The following is a 10,707-nucleotide window of genomic DNA, read 5'->3' as shown; positions in this document are numbered from 1 at the left end:
CACGAACATTTTAGAAATTCAAGCAACAAAAGAAATTTACAAGGCATATGACTCATATTATTATAGCGAAGTTTTAATGCTACATATATTAACTGAGCAGTTACTGGTACAAGCGTTATACCAAACAACCGGGCATTAACTGTATATAAACGTTTAACCAAACAACACAGAGGAAAGTAACTGGCATAAACGTACTTATATACCTAACAACTGGGCATTAAATTACTGGTATAAGTGTTACACCAAACGGGGCATTAGCTTGTATAAACGTTATACCAAATCAAACAGAGGGAAGTAACTGGTATAAACGTTATACCAAACCAACGAGGGAAGTAACTGGTATAAACGTTGTACCAAACCAAAGAGGGAAGTAACTGGTATAAACGTTATACCAAACCAAAGAGGGAAGTAACTGGTATAAACGTTACACCAAACAATGGGGCAGTAACTAGTATAAACGTACCAAACAAAACAACTTGGAGACAAAGAGAGTAAATGCATGGTCATAAAGAGAGGTCGAGGGAATTCTTGCAAAATATAGGAAATAAAAAGGAAACGTTTCCCCGTGTTTCTACCAATTGAAAAAAGATATTTATGACTTTATGGTTAAAAAAGACTCAATAAAAAAGATTGAATAGCATTTTCTGTATTTGTGTACAGCACATATGGAAAAATTCCTTGTAAAACGCGTAAAACATGATGAATATTCAGTTCTATGTGATGAGATTTCGAATCCAGGATTTTGTAAAGGGGTGGGGGCGTATGAATTCTGGTAGAATTACACAATAAGTGGCAGTTGTTTTTGTTGTATAATTGAAGTATGGCAAAAGGGCTACGTGGGGGGGGGGGGACAGGTTGTGCCCCCTTTAATCCCCCACCAATCTACTGTTGTTGATCTTCTTATTATTATTATTATTCTCATAATCATTATTATTATTATTATTAATATAACTATTATTATGATTATCATTATTGTGATTAATATCATTATTATCATCAGTATAATTATTATTATTGTTATTATCTATATTATTTTATGACTATTATTATTCGAATTATGATTCACCATACACAATTAGACAGAAAGAAGATAAATCGTTCACGGAATTTTCTTAAAGCGTTGTGATCTTCTTTGGAAAGAAAAGAAAAGAGAGAAAGAAATAAGAAGATGAAGAAGATAATGCAACGTATTGTTTATAATTGTTTTCAAAGGACAATAAATATGTTGACATGTTCAGCAATGAGAAGATGGTTACATAATTCATGATGATGACCGGGAAATCAATCAGCCAAACAACGGAAGTTACAGTACGTCCAGGATTTGAGAGGTCACTCCAACAACAGCTCTGAGAAGCGAGTGTTTACCTCGACAACCGGTCAATATTGTGGTACCAAGGGAGTATTGATATCTCCTTGGAGGTATTAACTGTTATTCTTTTCAGGATGCAGAAGAGAAATCCATTTATTTATAAACATTGAATATGACAACTGATCCTTGTCTTAATTAGCACTATACAAAAAGTTAAAATTGCCCTTTTCATTTTTAATGACAAAATAGACTTTTCGTCAATGAAAAGTTATGGGTAACATAATTGATCATGTTCTCCCTCAATACATTTTGTTCTCAATAATTGAGAAAATGGATAATTTTGAGTAATTCCGATTCAGAACACAAATGGGAGACCAAGGAGAGTCATACGTGTATGACATTACAATAGGTGATCTCATCGCCATGGGGATATATACTTTCAAAATGTCATAATTCATTTTTACTTTGTGTCCATTATCCATTCTTACATTGATCTTGGAATCATTGATATTATTATTTTCAGACGTTTTGCTTTTATTCAATCTATAGCGTATTATAAATATGACAAAGGGCTTATTTCTAGTAAAATGATTTCATTTCAAGAAATACGAATACAAATCATTTTCTAGTTATCGTGACTTTATTGGCTCGCCATGCTTTGTACATATTATTGTACATATTGCATAACAGAATGACCGTGAATTATTGATGGTCTTGGCATACTCTTGGCATATCTCGGCATGAATCAAATATGTATAATGAAGTCGTTCATTATGACATCGATGAGCAGATGGATATTGTGTGAAAGGGAAGGTGGGGGAAAGAGGGTAAAGGGAAGGGAGAGGCATTAGAGAGAAAGAGCGAGAGAGAGAGAGAGAGAGAGAGAGAGAGAGAGAGAGAGAGAAGATATAGGGGAACACACACGAACGCACACGCACGCAAACAGAGAGGGGGAGTGACAGAGACAGAGAGTAGGGAGGGGATAAAGGGAAATCACTTTTTAAAAAAACTTAATAGAAGAAAACAAGATGACATGCTTCCCCCATATTTTGTAGAATTTGTTAGGACATGTGACCTACCCCATCTGCAATAAATAAACCCACGCTACGCCATTTCTTTAGTGATAATTCACCTCTTAGACATACTCGCTATTATATTTCTACAAATGTGTTTTCATTCCTGTTTGATACTGATTGTTTTCATTCGTTTTCAGCCAATCGATTTAAAGGAAAGCCCCCTCCTTTTAAAACAATATCGCCCAAAATAATGGAATTTTGAAGAAGAACAAAAAGGAAATTAAAATTGTTATACCATTCCTCCTCACAGCTTGTATTCGGTTTTGAGATCTGTTGTGGTTTATGTTTTCTCGATGTATGAACATATTGTCTACGTGCAAGATGACAAAGCACGTATTTTCGCCGTTAACACATCCAATTGTATTATCATTATGTGCGGTCATTATCAAATGTCACAGCATTTGTTTGTATGGTGCCCCGATGAAAGCATAAAACAAAGAAACAAACAAAAGGCAATCACTGTGTGATTTCTAAATCAATACGTCCGATTGTTTATAATTGTGTTTATTTGTCAAAAAGGATGTGTGAATGGAAGATGAATAATACAAAGGCAAATCTTAATTTCAGCACACTGGCACATTCGCTCTTTACTTGAAAATACATTTGAATTTTATTTTAGATAGATTTACGCACAATGAATAGCTTTCAATTTTACTTAAGTTTGTTACCTTAAGGTGAAATTGTATTTTCGGTAGATGCAAATGTGGTCGCTTTTGTTGCTTTTGAATGTACGGTACATCACTACGGATGCATGTTATTGGTTTATTGCTTGTTTCACTACGGCTCGTTAGAGCTGTTAGGAGCAACAAACTAATATTTGTTTACCGTTACATCAGACATCTTCCTTCTCCTGATGACGAAGAGAATATGACGTCAGCTAGCAATGGCGAAAACGAGGCATATTTAAAGGGGGCGAGTTTTCAAGCTTGCTGCAAAGAGGATAAGTATGAGAAACATGTAAAGCTAAATAGAGAAATACACCATAGACAACTAATTAGAAATGAAACATTTTCAAGATGTTCGACAGTCGTCCCTTTAAAAAACTTGAAACTTGCAATAGAATGCAGATTTGAAGAGATTGTTATTCTCTATCTCTACCACTTTCTCCTTTTAGCAATATTCAATATCTTGCCTAACCCTCTCTCTCTCACACATTCTTCCTTATCTATTATATATTTATCTATCCTTCTTTCTCTCTCCCCCTCTCCCCCTTTCTCTATCTCTCCCGCCCCCTCCTTCTCAGTCTCTCTTTCTCTCTTTCTCTCTCTCTCTCCCCCTCTCCCACCCTCTCTTCCCTCAATCTTCAAATTTTTCACTCACTACTTTTGAATGAATCTTCAGTACCTCCCCTTTTCTCTTCCTCCTATTCTCACGTTTTATAATCAGGTAAAAATAACAAAACAGTGATGGTCTGACCTTCTTCATAATAACTAGGTCTCTGTTTCATAAAACTTGTTATTGACAAAAAAAAACTTTTACGAAACAGGGCCCTCGACTTTTAAATAGGTCATGTTTCAATCTATGTTATTAGCCAAACAGGAGAGGCCTAATGCTTCAACTGCACCCCTCTATGTCGGAAGACACCAATCATCGCGTCTATTACTATGGCAACTATTCGTGACGTGAACTTAAGATTTTGGGGGAACCAGGCTAGCATGACATTTAGCAATGACCCAATATGATACTTAGGAATCTATTTGAGGATTGACGTGATTAAGAGAGGGCGAAGTCAGAAGAGCCGTCATAAAAACTTAGTGAAGGGGGAGGAGAGGGGAGGGGGGACTGAGGAAAATGTGCCGACGAGTTTCTGCGGGGAGAACAATACGTTTTGGTACGTTAATGAAACGTCCTGTATTAAAACGTTTCAACGTAGCCAGGATGTCATGCAAAAGCCGTTGTTTGACCCCTCCTCCCCCCTCCCCCCCCCCCCCCAAAAAAAAAATAGAGGAAAAATCATAACAAAATAAATAAAATGTTGATAGGAATGTTTAAAAGAATGTCATGGGGTATTTATTAAATAACAGCCCTAGAGATTATAAAATAAATTTGTCTACAAAATGTAAGGCACCACTAGAAATAAGCTTTTCATCAGCTTTTTTGTTGCCCAATAACCAGCCCCTAGTGAACCCCCTTCGGGATGTGATATGTGTTATCTGTAATGATACCCCTTCAAAGACCTTGCACTTTAAAAGTCAACGGTCATGAATGTATTTTTAGTAACTGCGTTTAAAACTCTGACAGGAGAATTTGATATTTTCGATGCATATATTCGTTTGATTCATGAATAGGATCATTGAAATAATGAAGAATTAAATAGAATTCTTAGCAACTTATTAATTTTTGAGAGTCAAGATCATGAAACATGGAACGAGCTGGCAAATAATATTAGCATTAGGGGTAATCTATGACGCATCTCCGTAGTTTCTTGTGTCGGGGCCAACGTTCTTAACTGTTGAAATAAAACAAAAGAAGGCATGTCCCCTTTCACTACAGGGGAGATAGAAAAGCAACTCTGGTTTTCTGATTTTTCTGGTTTTAATCTGCTATCATCGGTGGATTGCACTTTTGACAAATTTTACTGATGAACTCATAAATGCATCTAGTTATTTCTATGTGGTTTTGATGCACACTCTAGTTTCATTCACTTAAACCAGTCTTGGTAATTCAACCAGCCAAGAATATCCCCTCCATTTTTCTTTAATGCATGTTACCAATCTACAATATCTTTCCTGCATTTTACGTATAAATAATATCCCTTTATGCTATTTAATCGGAGCGCACCTTATGCATTGACTGAGGAGGCGAAAATACTACAAGAAAATAATTTCAAACCAAACCAAATCAAACCGCATTTATGCCCAGCCAGTGAAAAAAATTGTCAAATTTGGTAATCATTTACAATTTTTTTTTTTTACAAATATCATAAACTTTCCAGTACATATTCATGGTTGGGTATTTTATATTCATGATTTTAATCAAACATCAAGCAAATTTTAGGTATAATATCGTGAAATGTTGATTGCTATCGTATAACAGGATAAGTCATTTCTATTTCCTTGATTTCTATTACATGGCTATCTTCAGAACCATCTTCGTATATCTAAGTACAGTCGTACACCATGCAGTTTATATCCATGTCGACCTAACCATAAAAGAAAAAATATAATAGAGAAGGAGAAATATTACTTGTAGATACTTATCAGGCTAGTGTTGTTAAACTCAAATCAAAATACATGCCACGTGAATGTTGTATGTGCAGAGGCTCTGTTTATAAATGTTTTGTGGTAAATGATTGTCCATGCATAATTCAATGATGTTAATGTTTTGTTGTTTTACTTGATGAAAACAATTAATAAACTTTTACCCTTAATTTCTGGAAATTTTGATCCAACTAACCCGTTCCATCTTTGCATTGCGACTTCCCAGGTTGCAATAAACAAATCTACATGTACAACATTTAACTTCTAAATCATACTTGCAAATGCTTTGGATTAGTATGAAATTTCCAGATGATTAACATGTGATTTGGAAGGATTAAAAGGGATTTTTAGAAGCAAGGTATATTACATGTAGTGCGTCATAAGGAGTGAATTTGCAATAACATAGTCTCACGCTCAGCATCATTGTGATTGTTATACCCATATTCGACTGGTATAAACCCTTGGTGAGTACGTATATAATCAAATCAGTATATGACCCTACTGTTTATATAGATCGACTGTATTTTCTATCGCTATGTTGCCAGTTTTCTCCATCACCGACCCTTCATTTTGTTATTTCTGCAGTTATGATATGGAGATTCATTTTTGATTGATTAACCATTTTTGACAGCGCTCTCAGTGTCAGAATAATTTTGTTGCCTTTCACATGAAAATCAATTAAGCTCGGTTCAATTTGATCTCACAATCAGTTTTAACCCTTTGCTTACGGGAACCTGGTGGTCCCTGTGTTAAGCTTATTGGACCTATATAATTCAGTAGTCAACGGGTTAATCTATTCGACGGTCATTTTTTTTGGAGAATCTTTATGCGACCAAAACACTACACCTGTATAGAAACTTTCAGTTTGTTTCTCCAGTCGATATTCGAATTAGACATTGTGTTTAAAACTTTAAGCTGTCACTTTAAACTTTACGAAGCGCATCACTCAACCAATGATATGCATTTTAATGAACAAATCTTGAATATGAATAAAAATCAACGTATTATTGAGACAAGGCTAGACAAAGACACGTATAAAGGGTTTGAACCTTGGCAAAACCGCGTGAAAATCGCGCCAAGATTTGTCAAATTAGCGCCCTTGTCAAATTGGACAAGAGGGGATCTTTAAATAAATAATGCCAGTAATTTAGGTATTCTTAGCCAGGTTTCAGGTCATAAACATAATTAAGTAGGATTGTGAATGAATAGGAGAAGGAAGTGAAGTCTAAGCACCAGTGGCGGATCTAGGATTGTGGAAATGGGGGGAGGGGAGGGGGGGGGGGGGTGTCATCCACATCCATACCTGTTTTCTTATGCATTTCATATTTGTCAGTTTAAGGGGGTGGGTTATTTGAACCCTAAATGTGTGCATGCATTGTTAATTTATTAAAAGAGGATGGAGGGGGCTTAAAAGCAGTGCGTGCGTCTTTTACCCTTCTATATCTGTGTATAATTCTCAAACTTAAAAAATTAATCTATATTGAAAGGTTATATGATTGTTTACAATGTTCAAGACAAATGGCCAAACTTGTTGATACAAAGGTATGAAAGTAATTCTGTCAATTTAACAATTTAACAAACAAACAAATAATGAAACGTATTAAATTTGCATACAATTTACTAAATATCAGTATGTATTTTTCCTTACCTTTATACGTCATCCCCTATTGGTATATGCACTAAGATAATTACAATAACTAAAACGTTAATGTTTCACTCTTTTAGAGTTATACGGGCCTGTAAACTGTCAGTATCTTATAAAAAAAATACGACAGCAAATGACATAGATAGGGAAAAATTTGTTAAACAGAACACGAAGGGAAGAAAAGTTTAAATTTAAATAGAGAGATAGACAATGAAAAGGAGGTTATGAATTAATAAGAAGGAGATAAAATAGGTGGGGGAAAGAGAGAGAGAGAGAGGGGGGGGGGAATAGAGAAGAGAGAGATAGAGAAAAATTGGGACTAACGACACACAATTCCCTTAGTAACCAATAACACGATTAAAGCTGAAATAGGCCTGTGTCTAAAATACAAACAAAAAATGAGTCACTTTCCTTTTGTGCTTTGGTTCTGAAAATACTAAATATGTCCGTAGTGTATTTATTTTTTCTTCTATTGTCTCTTTTTGGTGCAAAGCAGTCTCTACTTCCATGACTTCGTGAGATGGAGCCCTCTATCGGCTTGTGGATATCACTACCTTTATAATAATGTCTTCATGGGCGATCAAACAAAAAATCATATCATTTTTCTGACATTCCGATGAATTTATGCCTTACAGGAATACCCTTTTGTTGCAGATGATTTCTTTAATGTTTTCTTCCTTGAAGTCGCCAACATTTTAAGAAATATCTTGCCTAGATGGAGATTGCAAATTATGTTCATAGACTGAGTATCCCGGTCCCCCTTCTCCCTCCCCCTTCCCCCACCTCCTAGTGTCAGTAGATTTCACGCAACTTGTGTTATTACATATTTTTCTAAAACAAGGGAAGACCTTAGCCTATGGCTTATGATTTAAAGTTATATTTCGCGAAAGATATAATATTAACTTTTAGAAAAAAATAAGGAGTTTGTGCAACACTTGTAACATTCGCGTGCCAAAGGTAAGGGATTGACGCAAGAAACCCTAGCCGGACCAAGTTTGCCGACAAACACACCGTACCCCTATAAAGAGGGCAGAAAGCGATAGATTAGATCCATGATGAACTGACATGCACAATAATCCGGAAAGTAACTCTTGAATGTAATGGATGTACAAAAGCGATTTTTTTTTTTCTTCGACTTGTTGGATATTGTTTCAATGTGTCATAAAATGTCAATTGTGATTAATGATATTTCAAACAAATAATGGTGATGTGTTTGATTACCATGATTACATAGTCAATTAATTCTTGAATTCATTAAGTCGTTGCCAAAACGTACTGAAAAGTATAGGCCTGTTATTTTTCTAGAAAATAGTGGAAAACACACAAAGAAAAAATACAATAGCTTTACGATGGGCCAAATGTAGCGTCATGGATATCAAAATGATACATACAGAGGCAAATTCTGACAGTTTGTGATTTTATTCGACGTCAAATTACCGCCCTTACTGGACATTGGAAGAATTCCAATCAAAAAGGGGAACCCGTTATCACACTAGAAGGTCGGGGTTAAAGGAGGGAATATTGTTTCAATATGATTATAGTTTAAAGGACCTACTAGAAGGCCCTCAAGACAAACACGTTCGGTCTCGGGGCCTTTCGGTCTTGTCAACCTTCAGTCAACAAGGTAGTCCCAAGATACGACAGTACTGTCCGAGTATATAAATGAATATAACATTTTAATTGATGAATGTTATCCTGCATGGCCCTCAGAAAGAACAGAATTGAAGCTGATAAGGGGTAAACAACATTATTAATTGTATTTTTATTATAATTATTGCTATTATTATTGTTATTATCATCATTATTGTTGTTGCTGTTGTTGTTAGCCTGTGTCAATAGTATTTCGATTCTATAAGATACAATCAGTTCCAAACAAACTCCGCCATTGACCTTTCGAAGAATCTTTTATTAGGAAAGTGACTGTGAATAAATAACTCGGGTAATTAGTTTGTTGCTTTGTTTGTTTTGGTCTTGCTTAGAAACGAGATGATGTATTACTATAAACATGATGAACGTCGCGTCATTTGCCCAATGGCCTCTTTCACTTCAAATTACCTTTTGAAAGAAGTTGATACACTACCGGCCTTCTAACATGACCAGACAGTTTTCATTGGTCAATTTTCTCCTAGCAAGTGAATGTCATAATTTGACTTTCAGAATTGAAACGTACTAGGTCTACCTGTTTTATTTATAGGCCATCAGTGTCCTTAACATGCCTCATACAAAACAAAACAACAGCAGAAACCCAAACAATTTGATTTAGGATTTAATTTTAATGTTATAGTGAAATCAAGTATAAGATTATTGTATATAATATACAAGGCTACTGTGAGACAAAACGTTACCACCCCGATGACATGAGAGGCACCGTATCAGGGCAGCCATTTTGAATGACGTCATATCCTGGATACGACCGTCATGCTGTTGCGGTACACTCATCGCTGTGTATCCTCCTCGGGTAATTTTAGAAGTTCCTGCCGCCATTTATAGACATGGTCTCCTTTCATGACCAGCCATGTGACTTTTCAGTATTGCTTTGTTTTTACCCCCTTCTCTAAAGACCTGACTATTTATTTTGCCGGGGAAAGGAGTCGGCAGGATGATGACGTCAGGACACCGTGGTTGCTGTGGCAATGGCTTTGATGATTGGAGAATCGAATCAAATTCATAAAGTCCCCAAAGATTCCCTGAAAAACCTCGGGAAATCTTTCTTGCTATGCTGTATACAGTTGTACTACTTTTTGCTACTGCATTTCAAGTAGCAAAGTATTTGCATTAGGATATAATTATGTTAGTTACTTAAAATATTTTAGTTTTTCTGTCAATAATTTACATAGGATACGCCTAAACATTATTTTTGGCTATTTTCTACATCAAATTCTTTCGTCACCCTCTCTCTCCCTCTCTTTCTCTCTCCCTCCCTCCCTCTCTCTCTCTCTCTCTCTCTCTCTCTTTCTCTCTCTCTCTCTCTCTCTCTCCTTCCATCTCCCTTTTCCCCTCTCTCTTTCTCTTCCTTTTCATCCCCTATCTTGTTTATGCTCACAATCACTTAAGACTATCACGAACATATCGGAAAAAATAAAAAAAGATAACCATAATTACAGATATTATGTATAAAATATGTTGTTTTAGGCTTCTTGCTATCAAACGAGTCAAAAATTGTCACCTTCATTCGAATATTTTCCTTAGATTTTAATGAAGTGGTATTGATTCGATCTTCTTCAGAAAGTTATTTTTGAGAGGATTTATGCGGTAAGCTTCGATAAGAAGTTGGATAGCTTATTGATTTATAAAACCTTCTTCATCATTATCATCCAAAATTTGACACAAGATTTTTAAAATATCGAATTCAGAATTTTTTTAATGGAATTGTTTCACATCGTTATGAAATAAATGCCTTCATCAGGTTCGGTTCTTTGATAATAACAAATATTGTTGACATTATCTTAACCACATTTTTCATGGAAGGGGAGGTAG

Source organism: Strongylocentrotus purpuratus, unplaced genomic scaffold (genome assembly GCF_000002235.5).
Source record: "Strongylocentrotus purpuratus isolate Spur 01 unplaced genomic scaffold, Spur_5.0 spur5_scaffold_2, whole genome shotgun sequence".
NCBI classification, from domain to species: domain Eukaryota; kingdom Metazoa; phylum Echinodermata; class Echinoidea; order Camarodonta; family Strongylocentrotidae; genus Strongylocentrotus; species Strongylocentrotus purpuratus.
This window is presented reverse-complemented; position numbering follows the sequence as displayed.